Consider the following 14,916-nt stretch of genomic DNA (forward strand, 5'->3'; position numbering starts at 1 on the left):
GGTTGACTAAGGGAAATGGCCAGCAATCGTAACCACTTTGGCAACAGGCGTGTCACAGATCATGAGATCTTCCATAAGTCATTAATTCTAGGTCATCTGGAGCTTTCCTAAGACCCTTCAACAATGGCTTGGGGCCTTCATAAGTCCCTGGTGTTTTACAAATATTATCTTGGGATCCAAGGAAAGTATAGGTTTGAACCAAAGGTCACTAGGGAGTGGACAGTCGTAATTCATCAGGTTGGGGGGAGGGAGAATTTCACCAGCAAGTAAGCCTTATTACAGAAGTGGGGGTGGGAGTATAGAGCAGCAATCACACTCCTAATACGTTTCTGATTAATTTTATGAATCTAGCTGATAAGTAGAAGTAATATGATCATCAAAACGTGGTAGATTAATCATTTATAACTTTTTTCCTAATAGCATTAACATACATAACTAACTTAAGCTTAATTCTATTCTCTTTAATTAACATATACCATCAAATCTGATATCTATCAAATAACAAAAAAATTGATTAAATTCTGTTTAATTTGAGTAGGGGGTATCAAAATTATCATCACAATTCCCCTTTACAATCCAAAAACAGACCTAGGGTTATGGATCATGAAGATGCATTGAGGGCAGTTCTCTATGGGTGACCTATTACCAGAAGAGACAGTCCTCTACTGAGACACAAGAGTGACAAAGTCTTTTGGGGACAGTCTCTTTTGTCAAGTCTTTCAAGTAATACAATAATCAAAGTGACTTTGTATCCTAGTATCCCCCTCTGAACATTCATTAATATTTAGTTGATCTTTAGATATCAAATATCTCACGTATTCGTGAGATCACTAAAAACAACTTCTCATGGAGTGGCTCTCAGTTAATAGAAACTCAAAAAATGGGTCTTCATAGAAGGACTGGCCACCAGCAAAGTGTCCTGAAGATATTTCTTCAATAATGCAATTTAATATGTATTCATCTGATCTTATTTTTTTCTCAACAAATCTTCACCCCAGATATTCACCCCAATTTAGTTACTCATTGTAGTTGCCCTTATACTGCTAGGGAATCTAATCTTACTAGCAATACTGTTTGTATTGTTAGGTTGTTTTTTTAAAGTAGCTTCTTTGCATAAGTTTAATGACCACACAGTTAAATTTACCTTAGAAACCTTAAGTAACATTAGATGTCACAAATAATTAATTGTACTGAAAGTCTTTTCTTTAGCAAAAAATATTTCTAATTTATCCTCACTAGATAATAGACATATCTAGATCCCATGATCTGCTGAAATATTATCTAATTGTTAAAATAATTATCTAATTGAAATAATATGAGATATTTCAAGGACTTTATCTTATACATGACATAAGTGCAAATGATCATTTGTCTAATAGTTTAGAATATGGAAAGCAACATTAATTTCAGGTTGAATAGTTTAGGTCTTACACATTAATCTATGAGATAAAGATTTAACTTACTACTTACTATGATTATAGAAATTTGTCATAGAAAGAAAAAGAGGGACATAGCTATAAGAATGGAAAAATACTTCCCTAACTTAATGTCAATTCCAGGTAAGAATCATCTAGGCAGCCAATTGTAGTGACATAATGTCACAGCCAGGCTTAGAATTTCACTCAGGTGGGAAATTTTTCAGTTCAAGAGGAAATGATCCAATGGAAAAGTCAGGTCTGGAGATACTATTTCAGCCCAAAGTCACTTTCCCCCCATTTCTTGGTAGCAAAACTTTACCTGAAGGAATTGCAGATGTCATTCTCATTAGCTGCTGAATCAATAATATTTTTCAATGATCATACCTGGAAACAGACTTGTTAAAACACAACAATTCTAGGGAGAAAGATCATTATTATAATTGTAAAAGACTATTATCATGTTCATTTTAATAACAATAGAGAAATGGCTTCTTTAACATTGGCCCCTACTATTAATAGTATTTCACAATAATTTAGAAAAAATGTCACATTATAGTAGCATCAAACTTCTCAGATTTCATCTATACATAATTCTATAATTCCCACCTTGATCTGCTAGGCAAACAGAATAAAGACAAGAGGAGAACATCAGGCTATTTCAAATGGAATTCATAGATTTAAAATATGCTCAACTTGACCAGAACTTTAAGGATGATATAGAGTATAAAATTCAGGAGCGATCCCATAATTAGAATTCATTTCACAGAGAACAGAATCAATGAAATGAGATCCTCTATCATAGTTTATACTATAGATTATATATATATTTTTAGTATATAGGCTATACTATAGGCAGGTGGACCATACCTGAGCACAATTTCCTTGCTGAGAACTTTGGTAACAAAGGCAGTTGTGGCTTTAGAAGTAGGGCATGCTTCAACCTTAATCAACAATAACAAGACAATGCTTATTATGAACTTGGGCACATTAATAAATTTATCCATAAGCACTCAAAAGGAGTATAAGTTTAAAGGATGGCCATGAGAGGATATAGCTCAAATTGTATGCTGATTTAAAGCCAGGCAAATAAACCTCATTATGGCACATTAAAGAGTTAGTGGGGTGCGATGAAGGGCAATGCAGCAATTATACTTTTATTACATGTCTAACTATATGAATCTAGCTGATAAATATAAGTAATATAATCATCCATATATAGTGGATTAATTGTTCATAATTCTTAACAGCTAGGCAAATTGAACAAAGGGCTGTTAGGTAAGTTGCCACTAGACTGCTATCTGGAGCCTTGTATTGCTTTCTTCTTTTTTTCTACTTCTTCATTTCACCATCTTTGTAAGGAACTAAAGTTATTGTCTTAAAAAAAATCAGAATTTGTATCCATATAAAGACTGTGAATAACTGAATTCAAAACACAATTTTGTTATTTTCCTGATGATCTTAAATAAAATTCACTTATTATTTAAAGTTTCTCCATTTTGACTGGAATAGTGACTGGAAGAGTTCCTTAAATTGCAATGCTGCAGTTTTGCAATACACTGTTAGAAAGGCTATTAAAATCTCAAAATCCAGCCTAAATAGGAAGTGAGAAGAAACTTGCCAGACAAGGACCTCTAAAGAGGAATTTGCTATTCTTTTACCCAATAATGAGTCATTATTGTTTTCTAATTCAAAGCAAAATAACTAGTCAAGTTATATGACTTTACTATATATAACTTGACTAGTATATAAAAATAACAAGTCTAACTAGTCAAGTAACAATTTTCAGATGCATAGTAATATTGTGTAACAGATACATATTACCTAACAATATTCAGTTTAAAAGGGGAAATGACTTACTTAAAAGCTTTTCTAAGCTATCATTATACAAGAGAAAATTTTGCATATCATCTATTCAAAAATTGTTACCAATCAGGGGATATTTAGTCAAGTGCATGGCAAATTTATCAATTCATAGAATTTTTCTTATTTCTCCTGGAATTTTCATTAGTCATGTCTCAGTAGAGTCATCCCTTCCACATTGCAATTTTCCCTGTCATATTTTGATATACCATAGCTTGGCAAAAAAAATTAAATGGGAATGTGAAGGGGAGTTTTGTACATATAAGATGCAAAGGCCAGCAGATGACCAGAAAAAGCTTAGAAATTCAGAAATGCAAAAAATATATATATAATCTTATATAATAACATATTTTATCTTTTAGTACCATAAATATACATAATTTCAGAAAGACAAAGGAATATTAATTGATTCAGACTATTCTGGAAAACAGTTTGGAATTAGGCTAAGAAAGTGAATAAAATGTCCCTAATTTTTGACTCAAAAATATTCAAGGCATATGTGTCAAGAAGGTAAACAATACAAAGAAAGTTTTTATGTACTGAAAAATATTTATAACGAGACTTTTTATAAAAACAAAGAACTGGAAACAAAATAGATGTCCATTGATTAGAGAATGTCTCTCAAGTACAGATTTCTGAAAGTCATAGAATATTATTGTGTTATAAGAAACAATGAATATGATGTTTACAGAGAAGCATGGAAATCTAATATTAATTGATACAAAATGAAATAAGCAAAGCCAAGAACATAATATGACAATAACTATAATAATGTAAATGAAGAGTAAAACAAAACAAATGAACTTAAATGCTATGAAATTATCAGATTTTGAGAATTGATTGGTTCTGTTGATTTTTTTAAATCTTTATATTATCAGTTTCTCTGGAAGGAAAGGGAAGAAAGATATATTGAAATTTTTAGGCTCCATCAAAACAAAAACAATAGTTTTAATTAGTTTTAAACAATTAGTTTTAAAAACAAAAATTAGTGTTATGCACTTGTAATCCTTGCTAATGGAGGAGGTTGAAGCTGATGGATCATTTAACCATGGGTTTTCTGTGCTTCAGTAGAGCTAGAGTTGAAAGTGAGATTATACTAAGTCTGGAACCAATTTGGTGAGCCCCAGTGATGAGGTACAAGAATTGAGGTTAAGAGATCCCCTCTGGTCTATGTTGCAGATTCCTTGTGGAATGTGCAAACCCTAAGTCTGCGGCAAAAAGGGGCTTTATTTACACTAAGAAGACAGCTTTCTTAGTGGGCAAGGTCTTTTTAGGACAATTGCAAAGATAGGTTACACTGAGATGAAAATATCTTTATCAGTGGGCCTTCCTGATTAGGAATTTGGCAAAGATTTGGGGTTCAGAGTCTCCTTTTATTAGCCTTCTGAGGTTTGAGGCTTTTTTGATCTTTGGATGAATATGAGATACTGATTTTCAATTCAGTTCAATTCAAAATTGGATGAAATTACTTAACTGGCAGTTTGAGCCACTCAAAATGACATTGACTGTGCCCCAGGTGAGATTTCCAATTGAATGAGATTATTTACCACAGATAGGTGTGGCCCCTCCCAGAGGCTGGGAGAGTATGAGACTCAGGAATTCCCCACAAAAGGGGACAGAGTTTCAGGGACCCCCCAAAAGTTAAAGGGGGACACAATTTACATCACCAGGAGCAGGGATCCACCAGGCTACCTAAGGAGGTTTGAACTGACTCAGTTCAGAAACAAAGAGGGAAGAAGAAGAAGAAGAGGAGGAGGAGGAGGAGGAGGAGGAGGAGGGAAGAGAAGAGGGGAGGAGGAGGAGGAAAGAAGAGGAGGAGGAGGAGAGAACAAAATTAGATAAAAGGGTCAAAGGATACGAAAAACTTTCAAAAGAATTGCATACAATTAAGAACCATGGGAATTAGTGATAGAAAGAGAAATGTGAATCAAAACATATAGTTAGATATGATGTGATAAATATGCGTTGAAGATAAATACACAAAATAGATTAATTAACTAATTGTCCTTTAATGTGATTATGCACCTCTGAGTTATCTGCCTTGGCAATCTACACAGGGCATTGGACCACCTGAAGTGACTCACCATACCTGTTACTTTAACTGCCCACCTTCAGACCTGCAGCCAGACTGAGTAGAACAGTGATCCCAGCTAGGTAAACAAAAGGGTAGAAAGGCAGGAACTGACACTCAATCCCTATTATTCCCAGTTTCTCCTATCTCCACCTTGTAGACACGAATACATGGCATCCAAAATATATCCTGCCTAGACAAGCCTAAGGCTTTCTTTATCTGAAAAGGAATGAGTATCTATCTCAAGACACTTCCAGATTCAGAGGCATCCTTGTTGGTTTGATAGGTCCAGAGGTCAGAACTAACTCGGCATTTAGGAATGAGTGCCCAAAATTGCTCCAACACCCTTGGAGATGACCCCCAACAGGAGGTGGTCTCTGTGAGAATTGGGTGAAGGTTTGGTTTCCACAGAGTTATGAAGCTTAAATTAGAGAAATGCAAAGAAATGAAACTGAAAAAGATATAAATATATCTTTATTATATCTAAAGATATTTATTATATTTTATATCTAGAGATATAAAATGAATTAGAATAAGAAAGACCTTTAGGAAATAAAATAAGGGATACTGACTCCTAAGTGGGGGAATTAGGCATTCCAGATAGGATGTCACCTCTCTAGTTCCTAGTCAATGAGAAATAAAGGGAAAAGCTGAACTATGTCCAAATAAGGTGAACACTGATGAGGGATGTAATCTGGGGTAGAGTATCGCCCTCCACCAGAGGAATTAGGTGTCCTGTATAGGCTATAACCTTTGTAGTACCCAATTAATGGGGAATAAGGGGAGGGGTTTGCTTTTCAGGGGCAGGGTAAAAAAAGGCATGTTTTATTGATTTTAAGTATGCTCACTAGCTTAGACACCCACTCTTACAAGAATGTAAGATAAAATCCTTTCCTAGCTTCATCAGCAGGTCTGTAAAGATTTTGGTTAAATGCCTGTCTCTTTCAGTTTCTAATGTGACCCATTTTGGGTCTAAAGAGAGTATTTGGACAGTAAAAGGCCAAAGTGAAATGCAATCAGCATTAAAGTGTCAGTATCTCAGCAAACTGTAACAATTATTTTAAGTAAAGTGATTGAATCCTGCTTTTCGCATTTTTGGTAATGCATGCTATGTGTTTTTCATGTGCCCATTAACATTTCTTTTGTGTGTAGGAGATAAATATCTGTCCCATATATTCCTTTATTGGAGGAAATATAGACTTGAGACAAAACCTAAGCTTTAAATAATTTCTATTATTGGGATAGTGATTAAATGAGCTGAAGAACGTGAGAAAAGGGAATCTATCCCCTCTCTTATTCGAGGTTAGGTTCCCATAGGACTGTATCTGGTCTAGAAGGAGACTTCTTAAATGTTTTCTACTTGCAACCTTTTTTCACCAGAGAAATTTTTATGTGGCCCCAGGTATTAAAGTATATAAAATATATATGCAAATCAAACTGATTTTACTGATAGCAAATCACAAACTTATTTCAAAACAATTCTTGATATGTATATATATATAATTTTACCATTTAAGAAAGATAAAAGCAAATTCTAGTGAGATGGATGTGCTTGTTTATTTTTATGTAAAGAATTAAATTGTGGTGGAATTTTTGATACCTTTTACTATTGCCAAATTTTTTTCAAGACTTCCACATTCAGTTATAGGACCCCATGTGGGGTAACAACCCACAGTTTAAGAAGCTTTCTTCTGGACCACATATAAGGTTCCAAAGCAGAGAACTGCCCTATTGAAGAAAAAAGTAGAGAAAGAATGTAGACCCCAACCCCTTGGGTCCAGCAGTAGTTTTTTTTTTTTTTTTAATGGACAAAGAATGCTGGATCTTCATCTAAAGAGGGGAGTTGAGGAATCAGAGCTAACATTTTATTTCTTTGTTTTGTTTCACTTGCATTTCCCAGGAGCTATTCTAACCAAAGAGTCCAGGATCTAGAATTCTTGGATTATAATGTTTATTCTTCAAGGCTCTACTCAAGCCTTCCATCTTTCCAGGCTCCAGATTTCACCAATTTCCCTGTACTCTAATCTACTATAGCACACAGTTGTATGATTAATTATGTAGTATGCTTAAATATAGATTTTCTTGTGTGGTTCACAATGATTTCATATGTGTTCATCTGTTTCTCTAAGTAGACTCAGCGCTCTTGGGCTGTAGGAGAAGATATTTTATACGATCCTGTACTAAGTACATAGTCATGGATCAGTAACTGTTTGATCTGACCCCAGCTCTTCCTTTCTTTGTGTTAACCGATGTCATACCTTATTTCACCATGAAATCAATGACAGTAACCAGGACATTAACTAGCAGATGGTAATCTATGTCAAGCAAATTCTCAAGTAAATTCAAGTGTATTGGGATGAACAAGCAGGTCTTCAAAAACTAAATATTCTTCCTACATATATAACATTTCTAATTACTCTTTGGAGGATGGGGAGGGAGAAGATGCCTTGCTAGGAATGGCAGAATCCCAAAAGAGAACCTACCCTCCAAACTTGATTATTCATAGATCTGCAGTTCCAGGAATTTCCAAATTTTCTCCTTTGGGAGGATATGTTAGGAAAGTTAGGAAGATGATCATCTGTTGAAGCAGTCATCCCTTGATAGATCTAAGCCAAGAGTTCTTAAATCATTTGTTGTCTTTTTTTTTTTTTTTTTATGTCATTGACAGCCTCTGGCAATCAGGTAAAAATGATAGACTCCTTCTTGGAACAATGTTTTTCAAATATTTGAAAAAAATTCTAAATTTCAATAAGAGATTAATAAAAATAAAGATGTGATTTTTTTTTCTCCCATCCAAATTCACAGATCCTGTTAAATCTATTAAAGATCTATGTATCCTAAGATAATAATCTCTGATCTTTGTTGGGGAAGGGGAATGCTAGAGAAGGAAATGTGAAAGAAGCTATGTGCTGAATAAGAGCAGCTAGGTAGTGCAGTGGATAGGGAGACTCATCGTCCTCACACATAGTACTCATGTGACCCTGGGCAAATCTCTTAAGAAGTATATCCTGCTTAAGCCAAAAGCCTACAGAGATAAGACCACTAGGAGATATAATTAGGGGTACAGACTCACATGGGGGAATTAGGCATTCCAGATAGGCTACAATTTTTATAGTTTCTAGTCAATGGGAAATCAATGGGAAATGTCTTTGCCTTGAGTGCTCACAGAGTCTGAAACAGTAACAAAAATATGCTGAATAGAAGTTGCAGTAAATCTTGGGTTTTTATAATGGAAATGGACCTGTGATAGACCAGTAATTGTCTTGAACACAGTATGACAAGACCTGGTGTGAAACTGATGTCAGGTGGCTGTTGGGGAGGAGAGGAGCAACAAAGTGTAAACAAATGGCAAGGAAACACCTCTTTGAGAAGAATAGAGAGCCTGTTCCATCTCAGGAGCTCCTTTCACCCCACTCCCCAGCATCCTGTTATCTATGTGGTATCCCTTGTTTGGGGTACCACACTAGTTCAATCCTTCATTTTTCCCTAGACTCTTCCGGTAGCCTCCTTCTTAATTGTTCTCCCTGCCTCAAATCTCTCTCCTCTTCAATCCATCCTTCATTTAGCTGCCAAACTGATTTTTTTTTATTTCATTTTATTTTTTTGCTGAGAAAAATCAGGATTAAGTGACTTGCCCAGGGTCACACAGCTACGAAGTATTAAATATCTAAGGCCAAATTTGAATTCAGGTCCTCCTGACTCAAGGGCCAATGCTTTAGCCACTGTGCCCCATCAAACTGATTTTCAAAGCACAAACTTCATCATGTCAGCCATACTACTTAATCAATTCAAGTGACTCCCTATTCCAGGATAAAACATTTCCAGCCTTATTTCACATTACTCCCTTCCATAAAAACAATGGTCCAATCAAACAGAGTGATGCTTTCTCACTGACTATCCCCCTGTCTGGAATTTATTCACTCATCACCTCCATTTCTCAGAATCCCTGGTTTGCATCAAAGCTCTTACTCAAGCACTAAATCCTGGATGAAGCTTTTCCTGATGCACCCAGAGCCAGCGGCTCTCCTCCCAAATTAACTTCTAACTGTTTTATATATGCTTACTTCTGGCTAAACCATATGCCCCCAGAGAGCAATAACTTTAACTATGGTCTTTGTACACTTATGTGCATAATGTCTGGCACGTAGGGCCATAACTTAAACAAAGTCTAAGTCTAGTATTTTATCTACTCCCCCATGCTGCCTCTGCAATAGAAGCTTAATAAATATTTATCAATTGATTAATAAAAGGCATCGAACTGCACTTAATCTATGTTCTTGAACCTTAGATTCCAAGACTATGGCTCCTATTTTCACCAAAATTTTACTGGAACATAACTTAAAAGACACTTAATATAACTTCCTCATTTTACAAATCAGGAAACTGAGGCCCAGAAAGGAAATTTCATATGTCAGGTCACATCATAACTAATTAAAAGCAAAACTGGAACTCTTTTTACCATACCAATATAAAAAAAGTATGTAGGGGGAGAGGGAAGACATCACAATAATAAACCCCAAAACCTCCAGTAATTGATTAAGCAAATTTTTCAATCCTTCCAAGATTCAGAGTTTAAAAAACTACCTTTTCCATGAAGATCCCCAATTCCTTCTGTTAGTAAGGATCTTTACCCTCCCCAGATACAATACCAGATAATTTTTTGTTTTGCCACTCTCTGATACATTTATCATTTTTTACCCTATGTTATAAATTTCTTTGGGTTTTTCCTTTCCTCTTTTTCCAGGTTCCAATAAACAACATTTACTTGCCCACTTCTAAAGAGGACCTAGTTTTTCTTTCTACACCCTATATTTTCTAATGTTCCAACTGTTTTGTACTCTTCATTCTTTTTTTTTTTAACAAGTAAATATTTAAATATTATAATACATGCATTTAAAACAGAATACATATATGGTATTTACATAGCCTCCTTTTGGATTGTTAACATTGTTTATTTATATGGATATTTGCCTTTTCAGAGGTGAACAACTGAAGAATAATTATTAAAATTACTCAGATATATATTTTTTTTAAAAAATATCTCCCGATTTGCAATTTTATATTTGCATCTTTAAAACAGTTAACTTATGTTGTTTAGTATTCCTAAGTAAAATTTACAGAGATCATAATTTCTACCATGTACCTTTAGAATATACAAGAATTTAATATTATATATAATTTAAATACTATTTTCAGAACTTACTATTTGAAATGAAAATTTAATTATATTCACCATAATTTGTAATTAAAATAAATGAATAATGGTCAATTAAATATGATAAATAAACTATTCTTTCCAATGGTTGCATTCTTTTTCACCTCCTAAATCCTGCCTGACACAGCAGAAAAATCCCTTCTGCCTCTTTAACCTCCTTTTCCTTCTTTTTTTCCTCCCTGAAGCACTTCAATTATTTCAAGAAACACTTCATTCTCCCAGACGACCTGGAGAAGAGAAATGAGTTCCTGTAGCTCTTTCAATTTCTCATCTAGGACAATTTGCACTTTGGACATATACAGGTGTGACATGCTTCTGGCAAAACACAAACATAACATACTCTCAACAGGTCACAGCAGAAGTCTCCTTGCCATCCTTATTTGGATAAAATAATCCTTTGTTCTCTCTCTTGTCGGTTCCCTTGGGAACTCCTTTAGCCTCCTACTGTGGCAAATTTCCTATTTGAGAAACAAGAGATTTGAGATTCAAAAGTAATGAAATCCACCCACCTCATTTCACCTTGCCAGAGCAGGAACAAGCAGAGTATAGATGAGGCTTTGCCCCACGTGCCAACATCTTGGGGAGCTGCCGCTGCCCAGCTGTCCTTACCTGCCCTCTGGGCTGCTGACCCTCAGGGTCCTCCCCCATTTCCCACTTCTTCCCCACCCACCATGACGGGAATGACTAACACCCTGCAAGCACCCGGACTGGGACCCACAAAGAACAGGGTACTAGGGCAGGACTTCAGCCCCAGAAGCACATCTGCCCCAAGAAGCTCAGTCCTCCTCCCTTTGCTCTCCTCCCTTTGCATGGGGTCCTGTGAAACTTTCCTGTCTTGTTCCACTTGACTTTATCCTAGATTTCTTTCTCTCACTCTCACATGGTACTCCCAGGAACCTAGCTATATCCCACAGATGGCACAAAACCCAATCAGCAAACTGCTTTATCAACTGATGAGGCTTAAATAGCAATCTCCCAGCAGATTATAACCAGTTACAAGCTAAATTATGAAATCCTGTTTATTTTGTAATTGCAAACTGAGTCTTTTATGTTTAGCATTTATTTCTTGCATAGTAATGATAACTGGCATTTACCTAGCCTTTAAGTTTTGCATATTTTATTCCCTTTGATGCTTCCAACAATCATGTGAGATAGATGCTCTTTTTTTTAATCCTCATTTTACAATCAAGGAAATGGAGGCTGAGAGAAGTTAACTGATTTGTTTAGGATCACACAATTACTGAGTGTCTGAGGCAGGATTTGACTTATTCTAAGCCCAGCATTCTATCCACTCCATGACCTGTCTCACCTATAATTCATAATGTAATATCTATGCCCTTTTGACTGGATTACCCAGATTATTAGCAAATTTTGCCTCCAGAGCACTGGAATGGGAATTTAATGGGCAAAGAACCTGATCTATTTCCCTAAAGGCCAGATTCTCCCAGAACTGAACCTGGTCCAACAGCATTCATGAATCCAGATCAGAAATGGCATAATACTCTAGCCCCAGTCTAATGCTAGACTAACTGCTCAGCACCTCAATGACTGTACCCTATCTCCTAGGCACTAGAACCCTAAAATTGCCCCTTCAGCCCGCAAAATGTAGTCAAGGTTGGAAAGTTTAAAATTCTCATCCTTCCGGAATAGATCCTCCCAGCCAGTTGGTAAAAAGAAATCCCTTAATGACTTGGGATACTTTAGAGGGTCAACTTTTGGGGAATTTTTTAAGAAGAAAAGGACAATTTAAACAATTTCAGCAAATATTTCTAAACAAGACAATTTTTGTGATACCTTCCAATTTAAGACAACCCTCTTGTGATTGATTTTTTTAAAACTGTGATTGAATGCGATTTTTTAAAAATCTTGCTTAATGTTGTAATTATAAATGATAAAACTCCAAAATGGATTTGCTTAAGCTAAGTGGTCCTAATGATCATAAATATAAAAGTAGCGACAGATTGTACTTTTGAGTGATTGGACTTATCCTGACCCTATGTTATATATATATAAATGATCAAAGTTCCTAATTGAAGGCTCTCGGTCTTCTACAGAGGCAGTACACTAACAGCCATTTTTAGGGTCACTGATAACAAATCACCCAATTTTTAGGCCCAAGTAGAAAACTCCCCACTAGAGTTACTATTGATAAGGACATGGGGAATTTCCTCACCATCTCTGAATCTGATTAGAAATATGTCCCTGCCAAAATATCTGACATCAGTTACCTACTCTCAGTCAACCTTATCTTTAAGGTAGAAAAACTTCCCTTCTCAGATGCCTCTGTGAACATATACTTCCACTGAGATCTAGCTCCTGGACACTTCTTCACATGAGTGACCCTGGCCAGGTGGCTGAATCTCTGTTGCAATATTTGAGTGTGTGTTTCTTTAATTTTTGTCTTCTTACTGGGCTGAATAGTAAGAAAGCTCAGGCTAATGGTAGCTCCCCAAGTTACAATTTTCTGTAAATTCTCAAGCCCAGTTCATTGCTCAGACCCAGCCAAACAGGGGTCCAACCCATCTGAGCCCCAGCTTAAGGGATGGAACTTTGCCATCAGCTTCAGTGGCCCAACTTTTAACTCCATGGAGAAACTGTGGAATGGTGAGTATCTATCCCAGAAACCTGAAGAATCCTTCTTGATTTGGGTTAACTACGTTAAAAAAAAAAGTTATAAACAGAGTAAGCTGGTAGAGGAAGGCCAGGGTTCCCTACTGAAAATGTCTAGGGAAAAACAGCCTATCTTTCTACTGTACACCCGTGGTAACCAGAACAGGGCCCTTGTCATTCTGTCTGGCTCTGGAGAATAGTGTTGAGTCATTTTTTCTATCACCCACCCTTTCCTCTTTCCTTCTTTCCTATTTCCTTAAATCCAAACAGAGAATATTTACCCATGTTTAGTCAGTTCCCAAGGAGAAATTTGGGAATACAATGGGATTCAGGCTCAGAGAGGAACCTGGGCTATGCTTTTATGGAAAAGAAGACTGGGGACAAATTCTACTGCGGGAGAGGGGGGAGGTGGGTTGTCCCTGGTATGAAGGGACACTGGAATCCAGCCCGGAAATCTGACTCCATAAAAGTTGGGTAGAGGGAAGGAGAAGGGCAATCTAGCCCGGGAACACAAGTCTATAAAAATTGAGTAGAGGGAAGGAGAAGGGGAGTCTAGCCCGGGAATCAAGAGGAAGGAAAAGGCCAATCTAATCCGAGAACCTGGATCCATAAAAGTTGGGTAGGGGGAAAAGGGCAATCTAGCCCGGGAATCTGGATACATAAAGGTTGGGTTGGGGGGAAGGAGAAGGAAGTAGTAGCAGAATAAAAGGAGAATGTAGAAACGGAATAGAAAGAAGGAAAGAAAAGATAGGAGAAGCAGTAAGATAAAGAGGGGGAGGAATTGATAGGAGAGAGAGGTTTGAAAAGAGAGGGGAGAGGAAAAGAGAAAAGGGAGAAAGAAAAAGGTGAAAGGATGGGAAAAGGAAAAGAGAAACGGAAAATGGAGAAACAAGAGAAGGGGAAGAAGGTTGCAAGCAATTAGAAAGACAAGGAGAATTTATATATTTATATAGAATTCTACAGAACGTCTGTAGAACTACCTTCTGTTCCTGCTTCCAGGTTTTTGTTATATTTCGTTCTAATGTGTTGTACGGACCTGGGTTCAAATCCCTGTTCTGCTACTTACTACCTGTATGGCCCCGGACAAGCTGAGATTTGGACCCAAGTGAAGAAGTCCCGAGCTCTTTGCTCGGAGTTGGTCGGCGATGTAAGAAACGGCCAAGAGGGATGAAAAGGAATGTAAACAGCTGAAGGAAGGGGAGGCAGCTGCTCAGCGCTGAATGCCTACAGAACAACTGGGCAGGGTGGGGAGTAAGGGTGTCACACGCCTAGCTGGAAAAAAAAAAGGAGGGGGGGGTAAGGGGAGGGGGGAGATGCCCTAGAACAGCTTAGTGAGAGGCGGGAAGGGGCAGGGAAAGAGTCAAAGCGGGCTGGGGATTCCTTCCGAGGCGGGTCCGGCCCACCTGGACCGGAATCTTCCATTGGCGGCTGAACCGGACCACATTTCTGGGCCAATAAGAAAAAGGGAAGCAAGTTCTTGTAGCCTCTGTCCAGAAAGTAACTCGACTGACTCGGAAAGCGGCCGCAGGGGACGTGAAAGAAACATTGTCAAGTTTGCTGTCATGGGATTCCTTTTACAGATTCTTTCTATAGATTAGATGACCTTCAAAGTCCCTCTAAGTCTTAAATTCTCTGCTTCTGGGAAAGCCAGAAATTCAGGGAAATGACGGATGGAAAAGATATTAAAATGATCAATTAAAAAATGAGAATAATTTATCTACGACTTGGTAAAGTGCCTGTCA

The sequence above is a fragment of the Antechinus flavipes genome, chromosome 5 (assembly GCF_016432865.1).
Source record: "Antechinus flavipes isolate AdamAnt ecotype Samford, QLD, Australia chromosome 5, AdamAnt_v2, whole genome shotgun sequence".
Lineage (NCBI taxonomy): Eukaryota > Metazoa > Chordata > Mammalia > Dasyuromorphia > Dasyuridae > Antechinus > Antechinus flavipes.